At 47.8% G+C, this 11,427-nt stretch overlaps 1 pseudogene; it reads left to right on the forward strand.

The window, feature by feature from the left end:
- Nucleotides 1-8,485: 8,485 nt before the first annotated feature.
- On the forward strand, nt 8,486-10,899 carry LOC126875752 (katanin p60 ATPase-containing subunit A-like 2; annotated as a pseudogene).
- Nucleotides 10,900-11,427: the final 528 nt, after the last annotated feature.

The following is an 11,427-nucleotide window of genomic DNA, read 5'->3' on the forward strand; positions in this document are numbered from 1 at the left end:
ATGATATGACTTCACGATATTTTTATAGCAAGAAGAATGGCCAACCTCTAACAAAACAAATTTTTACTAAGTACTGCATGTGAGCTGCAGGCCGGCCTACTAGGGAAATTTGACGAATGAATAAACTAAAATATATACGAATATATTCGTTATATCATAAAATGCTCGCATTATGTTCTCTAACACCATAGAGGAAACTAAATTTATATATTAAAAAATTGGAATACCTGTTATAAGAGAGTTAATTAAATTCTAACTTATCGATGACTCCATAAAAACCTTTATTTCCTAAAAATATATATCTTCCAAATTCTCCTTAGAAAGTATCATAGAGAAAATATGAAACCTGAAAAGTACATCACGCTGATGCCTCGATCAACCCTCGTGCTTCGCAGTCCATGTGTCCGAGCGATGAATTCCCTCCAAACAAGGAAAAACCAAAGGGAGGTCTCCTTCGAAGGGCGTGAGAGGGTAAGGGAAGCAACGGGAACGATGATCACGCGATATACTGGCGGCGTACGTATAGAACGGCTGTTGCGAGAGAGTTCGCAAGAAACAAGAAGAAAAAAGGAATCGTAGGCCGACGCGACTATACGCTGTCGACGGACAAACAGCGATTGAGCCTAACTGAAACGAACTCTGTCGCAGTATGAGCACAGGCTACGTTCGCGGGAAAAAGTGGTAGGGATACATGGGAGGCAGACGTAGAGAGGACGGAGCTGCGAGCGTAATCGAAATCTCCGGAAAACTGGAGAGCCTGGGCAAGGGAGGTAACCAGAGTGGAGGACTAGTGCCTGTGAGCGCAAAACGGGTGTGGATACGGGAAGTCCTGCCTGGACAAGGAGGAGTTAAACCAAACCAACAAGTGTGAGGTTAGGACGGTGGAGCAGCCATATTAGGACGCGTGACAACAGCGCCGCTACACGGGCTACTCGAGGAACTACCCAGACGCAGCCATATTGGCGCGTGCGTCGAAGCGCGTTGCGCGGGCCACTTGAAAGTGACAGCGACTGGCAGAGTGGCAAGTGCTGACCGAGCGACATTTCCCGCCCAACGGGGAAACGGACGCATCCATGGCGAAAGAGAAGGAGGTAGAGGAAAACGCCAAGGGACGGAGGGAAACGGAACTGGCTGCGGAGCCGCCGCACGTTAGCACCAGGAGCATGACGAAGGCGATGCCGCCAAAGGAGGGACCCTCCCGCTTCACGCTGGACAAGGAGGGAATATGGACTGAGGAAGCAACAGAGGAGGAGGAAACCCCCGCCAGAGAAGCACCCCGAGCGAAGAGGAAGAAGGCCAACGAATCCCCCGAACTCCCCGCGGTCCCGGCTGAAGAAATGAGATCAGCCACAACGGCGGACATAGGAGCCGAACTGATTCGCCGGGCCGCCGAGGTGGCCAGGGCTGCCGAGGCGCCCCGCGGCCACAAGGTCACGCAGGGGAAAACCCTGAAGGAGGCGGCGAGAACCATCACCGCGGGCGTGACAGAGTTAGTGAGGAGAACGGACCCTGTCACCGACGCACTCGCTATAGCGCAAGGACGCATAGCAACACTGGAGGCGGAGGTAGAGGCACTCCGAAAAGAGCCGGCCTCGCGCCCCACCGCGGATGAGAACAGCTACAGGGCGCGTCTCGCTGCAGTCGAGCACCAAGTAGAGGAGATGAGATCCTTGCTGCACCGACTGGAGGAACAACTGCAGGGAACAGAAAAAGGAGAAGGAAAGGAGGTCGTCCCTGCCGCGAACACGAGAGGGATGGAGCCTGGAGCCCCAAGCGCCCCAGCGCCCAAGGGAGGCCGAACGGCGGACACCGAATGGCAGACCGTCGGAAGGAAAAGAAGAGGAAAGAAGAAGGAGGCAGGGAGGAAGCAGCCGGCGAAGCTGATCCCCGAGACAGGGGCGGAGAGCCAGAGGAAAACTCCGTAGAGTGGATCGGCGAACACACGAAGAGGGGGAGGCAGGGGGCCCCTCCCGCGCGCACCGCGGACGTCAGCGGTAACAATCACCCTGACGGACAAATCGAGCCAACCCTACGCGGAGGTGCTGGCTGCGGCCAAGGACAGTGTCTCCCTGGCCGAGCTCGGCATCAACACGATGAGTATGCGGAAGACCATCACCGGAGGTGTCATCTTAGAGGTCCCTGAGGACCAGGGAAGGGAGAAGGCCGCAGCGCTCGCAGCACAGCTGGCGCGGGCTCTGGACCCGAACGAGGTCCGCGTGGCGACCCCCTTCCGAGCCGCGGAGGCAAGGGTGTCCCTGATAGACATAGCGGCCACCAAGGCGGAAATCCAGAACACCCTGGCAAGGGAGAGCGGCTGCAAGCCGGAGGACATCCGGCTGGGAGAAATCCGCCCCGCCCGGAACGGACTTGGCGCCGTATGGATACGAGGTCCTGCCAGTGCAGTGAGGAAACTGGCCCAGGCTGGAAAGGTTGCCATAGGCTGGTCGATGGCGAAGGTCGAAGCCATCGAACGGAGACCGTTACAGTGCTACAGGTGCCTTGGGATAGGACACACGGGGAAGACCTGCACCGCCAAGGAGGACAAGGGGCACCTGTGCTTCAGATGCGGCGAACCAGGGCACCAGGCGAGAGCATGCACTACTGCGAGCCCGAAATGCCTGCTCTGCGAGGCGCTTGGAACACCGTCGGTGCACAGGATGGGGGGACCGGCCTGCGCCCCCTCGAAGAAGGGAACGAAAGGAGCCGCCCGCGGATCCACGGCTGCAAGAGGCAGCGAGAAAGGCTCCCCGCCGCAAAGCGACCCTAAGTGGGCAGGGATGATGGTGGTGGGGGTGTACGTGTCACCCAACAGCGGACGGGCAGCGTTCGAAGAATTCCTGGACGGAGTTGGCGACTGCGTCAGGCGACGACTCCCCCGACAAGTGCTCGTCCTGGGAGACTTCAACGCGCACTCCACGGAATGGGGGAACGCCAGGACCAACGCGCGCGGCCGCACGCTATCAAACTGGGCCGCGGGACTTGGTCTTCTGCTAGTGAACAGGGGCTCGACCAGTACCTGCGTGACGTGCAGAGGGAGCTCCATTGTTGACATAACATGGGTCTCCCCCGAGGCATTCAGGCGGATCTCAGGCTGGAGAGTGGCCGAAGGGGTCGAGACGCTGTCGGACCACCTCTACATATTCATGGAGGTGGACGCACCTGGACCTGGAATGCCGACGACAAACGACGGGCGCGGCCCGCCGAGGTGGAGGCACGCGTGCCCACCACCCAGATGGAAAATAAAGGAGAGGAACGAAGACCTACTCCGGGCGGCTGCTATAGCAACAGCTTGGAGCTGGGAGGCCTCGACAGCGACGACCGAAGCAGACGTGGAAGAGGAGGCCGAGAACCTCCGCCAAGCCATGACAACAATCTGCGACGCATCCATGCCACGAGCCACACCAGGTACGGTGCGAAGCAGAGCAGTTTACTGGTGGAACCCCGGCATCGCGGAACTGAGGACGAGATGTGTCCGGGCCCGAAGACAGTACCTAAGGGCCCGCCGCTGGCGACGACGCGACGAAGAAGAAGTCTCCTTGCGCTACCGGACGTGCCGCGCGCTACGGCGCTCGCTACAGAGGGAAATTAAAAAAGCGAAGGACCGTGCCTGGTCCGAACTGGTCGAGACAGTCGAGTCGGACCCATGGGGGAGGCCATACAGGACGGTGACACGGAAACTGCGCGCGAAGGGCCCCCTGATAACGGCGGAAATGGAACCTGCACTGCTGACGCGGATCACCGGAACGCTCTTTCCCCCACAAGAAAACAAAGCGGCGGAACGGCCACGGGAAACGACACGACCGCTGGAATGGAGGGACGACTGGGAAGTCACAGAGGAGGAGATATGGGAGGCAACCAGAAGAATGACCGCCCGCAATGTGGCACCGGGCCCGGACGGAATCCCTGGCCGGATCTGGGGGGAAGTGATGGGGGTCATGGCCCCCAGACTCCGGCACCTCTTCACAAGATGCCTGAGGGAGGGAGTCTACCCCCGGGCGTGGCGGACAGCGAGGCTGGCCCTGCTCCATAAGGAGGGCCGACCGACGACCTCGCCGTCAGCGTACCGGCCGATATGCCTACTGGACGAGGTCGGCAAACTACTCGAGAGGGTAGTCGCCGCCCGCTTGGAACGACACATAGCGGGCCAAGTGCCAGGTTTGCACGAAAGCCAGTACGGCTTCCGGAAGGGGCGCTCGACGATTGACGCGGTCAGACGCGTACGAGCGATTGCGGAGGACATGGTCTCCCGGAAAGGCGTGGCGCTGGCGATTTCCCTGGACATCGTCAACGCGTTCAACACCATGCCATGGGACAGGATAGTGACGGCCCTGGAGCACTTCGAGGTTCCCAGCTACCTCGTCCGATTGATCCGGGCCTACCTCGACGACAGGTGGGTGTGTTACGCCAGTAAGGAAGGAGAGGAAAAGCGATCCGTCGAGCGTGGCGTCCCGCAGGGCTCGGTGCTGGGCCCCATGCTATGGAACGTTGCGTACGACGAGGTACTACGATGCCCGCTACCCCCAGGCGCGGCCATAGTATGCTATGCGGACGACACCCTAATCCTGGTCGAGGGTCGTGGCTGGCACGAGACGCTGCGCATTGGCGGAATCGCAACGGCCTGTGCGATCCGTGCCGTGAACGAACTGGGCCTGAGAGTCTCCCCTGCGAAGTCGGAGACCACCTGGTTCTTTGACAGGAAGAGGCGAGGGACACCACCGCCCGGCCTATGCATAAACATGGCAGGTAAAACCGTCCGGGTGGGGTCACAGATGAAGTATCTGGGACCATCGACAGCCAGTGGACGTTCGAGCCGCACTTCGACTCACTGATCCCGAAGGTGTCAGCGGCTGCCAATGCCCTGTGCGGCCTACTACCGAACATCGGCGGGGCCGGAGACGCGGTGCGCCGACTCTACGAGGGCGTCGTTCGGTCACGAGTGATGTATGGGGCCCCAGTATGGGCGGACGACCTGATGGCAAGCCGTCGCAGCATCCTGCTCCTGAGAAGGCTGCACAGAGTGACCGTCATCAGAATCATTAGGGGATACCGGACGGTGTCTCACGCGTCGGCGTCCACCCTAGCCGCGTCCACCCCGTGGGAGCTGCGGGCGCTGGCGCTCAAAAAGAGATACACCCGCCGGAGAGAATGGCACCCGGGAGAAGACCCCACCGAGCAGGCGGCTCCAAACGACACAGGAACCGCCGAGGAGGACACATGGAACCTGTGGCGATCCCAACTGATCAACGGGAGAAGCGAACACCGAGGCGCGGATGCGGTCCTACCAAACTGGGAGGCATGGAGGAGCCGCCACGGCCTCCCACTCACATTCAGGATGACACAAGTACTCCCCGGACACGGCGTGTTCGGCGAGTTCCTGAAGAGAATAAGGCGAGATACGACAGACATCTGCCACCACTGCGGAGAGGGCAGGGACACAGCGCAGCACACCCTGGAGCTCTGTCCGGCGTGGGAGCTGCCCCGCTACACCCTGCGGCACGCCATAGGAGAAACGTGGACCCCCTCAGCGATTGTGGAAGCGATGTTGAGAGGGTCACAGGAATACGAGGCCGTCCGCCTCTTCTGCGAGCGAGTTATGCTCGCGAAGGAGCGAGCGGAAAGGAAGAGAAAGAAAAACTCTCAGCCCTGCAGGATAAGACGATGGAGAAGGATGGCAGACAGACGACCCAGAGCCGCCCCGCCACCACCCCAACGGACTACGACCAGAAGAAGTGACAGCACTAGGGGCAACAACCTCCCCCTAACGCCCACTCAATAGCCGGCTCGAACAAGAGAACGCGAGAAGGGGATGCAACTGAAGTTAATTCATAAGAGGTTCCTGGAGCACCCCTGTCACGCGCATAAGATGGTCATCGTGGAGTTTTAGTCGGTAGGAGTCCGACACTACTCTGCTGTTACGCGATTATTGCAGCAGCGGAGTGTCCATGAGGATTTCTCCACGTACAAAAAAAAAAAAAAAAAAAAGGCTACGTTCGCGGGTCGATCGAACACGTTCTGCGCCTTTCCTCGGCACCAGCGTCAAAACCACCCTCGACGAGCGCAACGCACTGGTGCACCTGCAATATTAACCACTGGTCTTTCCTTTTTCGCGCGATATTATATCAGCACCTATGATACCATTTCAAAGACCGCAATCAAAACATTAAATACCGCATTAAAGCCATACAATAATTCGCAATATTCATTCGTAAACGTTATTGTATATGTGCTTAATTAATCGTTATTATGTTTCGAATGATTTACTACCTCATATTCCATAAGCAGATATATGGTTCATTTTCACCTCAAGTACGATATAATTTGTAACAAATATTTATAATTCACAATGTAAAATATTTATAATTCATTGGAAATATTATTCTATCACGGTATAGTGGTCAAATTTCACATAAATCACAAACATATGGTAGTCAGAAGCTATACTCACGACATGACAAATCATGATGATGTCATGAAAAATGGCGTCCGTCCATATATATTCAAACGCAACGAACAAGTTCGAACTTTTCGAGAATAAACGATTTGTTCGATAACATCTGTCGCGAGCTTCTCTTCCTTTAACGATAGCAATTGACAACTAAAGCTCGAGAGGCTCGTAAGGATGAACAGCGACGAGTATCTAGAAGCTATGTACTCACCTGGGCAAGGAGACTCCAACACCAAGGACGTTGGAAGTTTCGAGAAGCGAAGATGGAAACTGAAGTAGCACGTCAGGTCAACTCTGGCAAAAACTGCTAAAGAAAGAAAAATCCAACTAATTTGTTTCCAACAATAAAATGAAATTAATTTGTTTCACAAATTATTAACTGGATATTATTCAAAAATTATTCAAAATTCGCTTGATTGATTCACGGCCCGGGACACTTGGGTCATACCATTTTGGTAATGGACGAAAATGGCAGAAGGAAGAACGACCGTTTTTTTCATATTTCTCTTTCCCCGGGAAACGAAAGAATACCCGAGCACCTTGTTTCATTTCTTCTCGACATCAATTTCAATCTTTTTAAACGAAATATAATCTGACCGATGAAAAGTTCATTCAAATAATGCTCCGCGCCAGACACTCACGAAAATTAAGAAGAAACACGGAAAATTCGCGAATAAAACGGATTTCTTTGTCCCAGTGAGATAATAAATCTCGTACACGTATTGGTTTTTAAAATCAATATATCCACCAATGTGCACTCGTTTAACAAGGGTGATGGAACGTGCCAAAAATCTCTCAAGAGGGTCTTGGCAACGGAAGAGTCGAAAATGTCACAATTATGAATGAAAAATTCGAATAGTTGCTGATTTTACAGTCGAAACCGATAAAGAACTCCAGATATTCCCCCAATTAATTTACAATAAATTCGCGAAAATGATCGATTGCTGACGTCATTGTATTCTAGAAAAATTGTAAAACGATAAGAATTTATTGAAAAAACTTATATTCGATGATAACACTTCTAATAAGAGTACTAAGAGGAGCGATTCTGTACTCACCTTCCTGCCTCGAAGTACCGAACGCAATTAACCGTCCGCCCAGGATGGAACCGTTCGGAACTTTTGTAAGTCACTGCACGGCCGCTGCTTATGGTGGAAATGTAATAGATATAAGTACAGAGCGCGTGAGCGAACTAAAAGCGCGATAGAGAAGTAGAGAGAGGATGTTCCGTCCTTGTCTAATGACGCGCACTTGTACAGGAAATATGTAACAGCGGTATACGAGCAGCGTCAGTATCCACTAGTGTGCATGCCTGATTAAACAAGGACAGGAAGTATCTATACATGGTGTTCTCTTTCTATTTCCATGTTGCATCCATCTTACTATACAGTACACACACTCAGCTATTCTATCATTATATTTGTGCGTTGCTTATGTGTGAACCAAACATTTCCATGACAACAAATCGTTTGTCTCTTGTTTGATGCTCGGTTTTCAACGGAGTTGAAAGAATTTTTTAAGAGAAACGTAATGGACGGGTTGTTTTTAAAGTAATAAACGGAAATTCTCGTATCCATTGAGAAACGATAGGCGATTTGAAAGTGTCACTATGAACGGTGATTTATCGATGCAAGGTAGTATGAATAAGATATTTTATAATCTGCGAAAAAAGGTAAGGAATATTCTAGATTTTAGATTTTAGAATTTCCACGTCACAGACGAGTGTGTTTTGTTATTTGATTTGTAATATTGCTGCAGTTCTCTTAATAGCTGTTCGTTTCATGCGATACTCGCACATAGTATCTATGACTTTTGCTTCTAACAATTTTTATAATTAGGCTGTATCAAATATTTTTAACGTTCGTGTTTCATGAAAAATCATGTGTAACTCGTTGAATTCGCAAATGTAACAAAAAATTACATGAGAAACCTTATATTATTGTAATGAAAAAATAATTATATTAGGAGGATAGTCGTATTTCGGAACGTCATCGGAACATATTATATTATACCTTATTAACATATTATACCTTGCTATTTGGAACACAATGGGTGAGTATATTATAATTAAAATATATTCCTAGTTCCAATTCTTTTGAATAGTGTCAGTGACCAATCGAAATAGAAATCAGTGGACATCATGGAGAGAGAAGGCGAAACCAAATTTGAAAATTCGACATCGGTAATTCAGTAGTTAAGAATAACTCAATCGATTATGTAGATTAACTAGTTATAAACAAATATATGAAGTATAAATTCAAATTATTCTTATCCATCTAAAAATTGGAAATTAAAAAGCAGAAGACAAGAAATTATCTTCGAGGATTTATATAGTAAATACATTCTTTTGCCTGTCTTACCTAGAGATAAAACAGTTGTTTGATGGTTATCTTATAGTGTTCAGTCATTGCGAAAAATATTTTTAATTAGTTAAAAACTATAATTAATTAAAAACTACATTTTTTTATGTATATAGACGTTAGCGATGTATTATTCCGGGAAGCTCGTCTATCTCCCGAACATCGGGTTTGCGACAACATCGATTTGGAAATTATCGTTGCAGAGTATGAAAATTATTACAAGATGAAATTTCAAAAATATCCCATATTGTGTAAGAAAATAACTGGAAGGGAAATGACGAGGGAAGTGACAAATGCAAGCAAAACGTAAGAATTTAAATTATTTAACGATATTAAACGGTATTCAACGTATTCAACGTATCGTATTCAACGTATCGTATTACAATATGATCCAGTGTTTGTAGAAGTATTGAGACAAAAGCCAAATCTATTAGTAAACAAGCGAGAAGTGAGCCTGTGAAAGAGACGAATCTACAGCAGAAGATAACTGATGACAATACGAATCATATTAATCTCGCAATGACAGTGACGTCAATATTCCCCAATGAGAGTGATGCACGTTCATCAGAAGAGCTATTTAACGTCCCAATGGAACAATCCATGCAATCGAAGATATTGAAATGCATTGAAAAGCTTTATTCAGATAATCCGGAATTACGAAAGATTGCTGAGGACATCTCATGCGTAAGTTATTTTCGATTAATATACGTATCGTAAAGCTTTTAAACGATAAAATTCCCGTCGATAAACCGTCCAACGTATATCGACGATGACGTGATTTCAGTAACGCTTCAAATATCAAATTACGTAACACTTACTTAATATAGAGAAGACGCCATTTTATCTTTGTATCGTCACAGGAGATCATAGTAAACAAATTAAATGTACATTGGGATGACGTTATAGGCCTAGAGGAATGTAAAACCGCTGTTAAGGAGGCCGTTGTGTATCCCCTTAAGTATCCTATCTTTTTTGATGGCCCGTTTTCCCCCTGGAAAGGTATTTTGCTGTACGGCCCACCTGGTACAGGTAAGATACTCGTATTCTTTTCATTTCTGTACGTGTTTACAAGAAATATACAAAACAGGGAAAACGAAGTTAGCGAAGGCAGTCGCGACAGAATGCCATTGCACCTTTTTTAACATAACTGCCAGCTCATTGGTCAGCAAATGGAGAGGCGATTCCGAGAAGTATATACGTGTAAGTTGCTTTGTCTATGTAAGTTTCTTTGTTCCTTTGTCTATGAAGGAGAGATTCTAGGTATAAAAAAATTTGATTTTATTTTTCGTCATTTATATATAAATAGAATAGTTGTTTGGAAAACGAAATGATATCATATTCGTGATGAGGCAATGAATTTAAGGAATTTCGAATATAATATTTAATGAATAATACATTTGTTAAACTGAACTGGTTTTATTTGAACTTGCCTATAGTCATTCGCCTACAATTATTTTTATCGACGAGATTGACTGGATCGCCACAAATAAAGGAGACTGTATATTGTCTGAACCTGCAAAGAGATTCAGATCAGAACTTCTTTCTAGATTGGATGGATTAGTGTCTAATGAGAATTCTAATGTAGTTCTTCTGGCTACAACTAATTCCCCTTGGTACGTATATCACGTTATTTCAATGTTTTCTAAGTAGAAAATATCGTAATATTTCTCCAAATTCCAAATATGTTATTGTGTTGTTTGAAGTATTCCTTCATCATTATTAGTATAATAGAACGATAATATTTATTGTAAATATGTTATTAGGGGCATTGATGCAGCTTTACTCAGGCGTCTCGAAAAGCAAATATACGTATCATTACCCAATGAAGTTGCTCGACTTGGTATATTCAAATTATACCTTAGCAACCACTTATTAGAAAATACAGATATTGTAAACCACATAGTAAAATGTACTGAAAGATATTCTTGTGCAGATATAAAATTGCTTTGTAAGCAAGCGTGGCTACTAGAAATAAGCCCGATATGGAGGAGACTTGAAAAGAAAGAAACACCTGTTACCACTTTGAAATATGAATTAAAAAGTTATGAAATATTAGCAAAATTGTTAAAAAAAATGTCACCTACAGTTACGTAAATAGATAAATATGATACGTGGAACAAATAAATACGCAATCGTAAGGACAGATATTGAAAAATATAAATAAATGGATTATCGTTCGAGAAATCATTCGTATGTGTGTGCATGTGTGTGCGCGTACGCGCTATAGGCTAAGTTTAAAATGTTCGGTTGTATTATATCCTTGTATTATATATGTCGGAGATGAAAGGAAAACCGGAGCCTTTCCTTTGCAATTTTGAGGAAGCCTTCTAATGCTTTAGCCTAGATTTTATCATAACTGTAATTAAGCAATTGTCATTTGTAATTGTTTGATATTTGTGAAAGCGAAAGTGAGTTCGAGGTGACAACTGGTCGCCGAACGTAGCCACGGTCACGGGATAAACGTTTTGCCTGACGAAGGTGTGGATCGGTTGTATTGTTCTCCCTAGAAATCACATAGAATTGTACTTTAGAGATGTCGATATAATGGGACACACGTTGTATTAGGAATCAATCTCCAGACAGAAACTGCCTAGTAACGGCGTTTGAATCTTTCTCGATGTT

Source organism: Bombus huntii, unplaced genomic scaffold, assembly GCF_024542735.1.
Source record: "Bombus huntii isolate Logan2020A unplaced genomic scaffold, iyBomHunt1.1 ctg00000057.1, whole genome shotgun sequence".
Taxonomy (NCBI): domain Eukaryota; kingdom Metazoa; phylum Arthropoda; class Insecta; order Hymenoptera; family Apidae; genus Bombus; species Bombus huntii.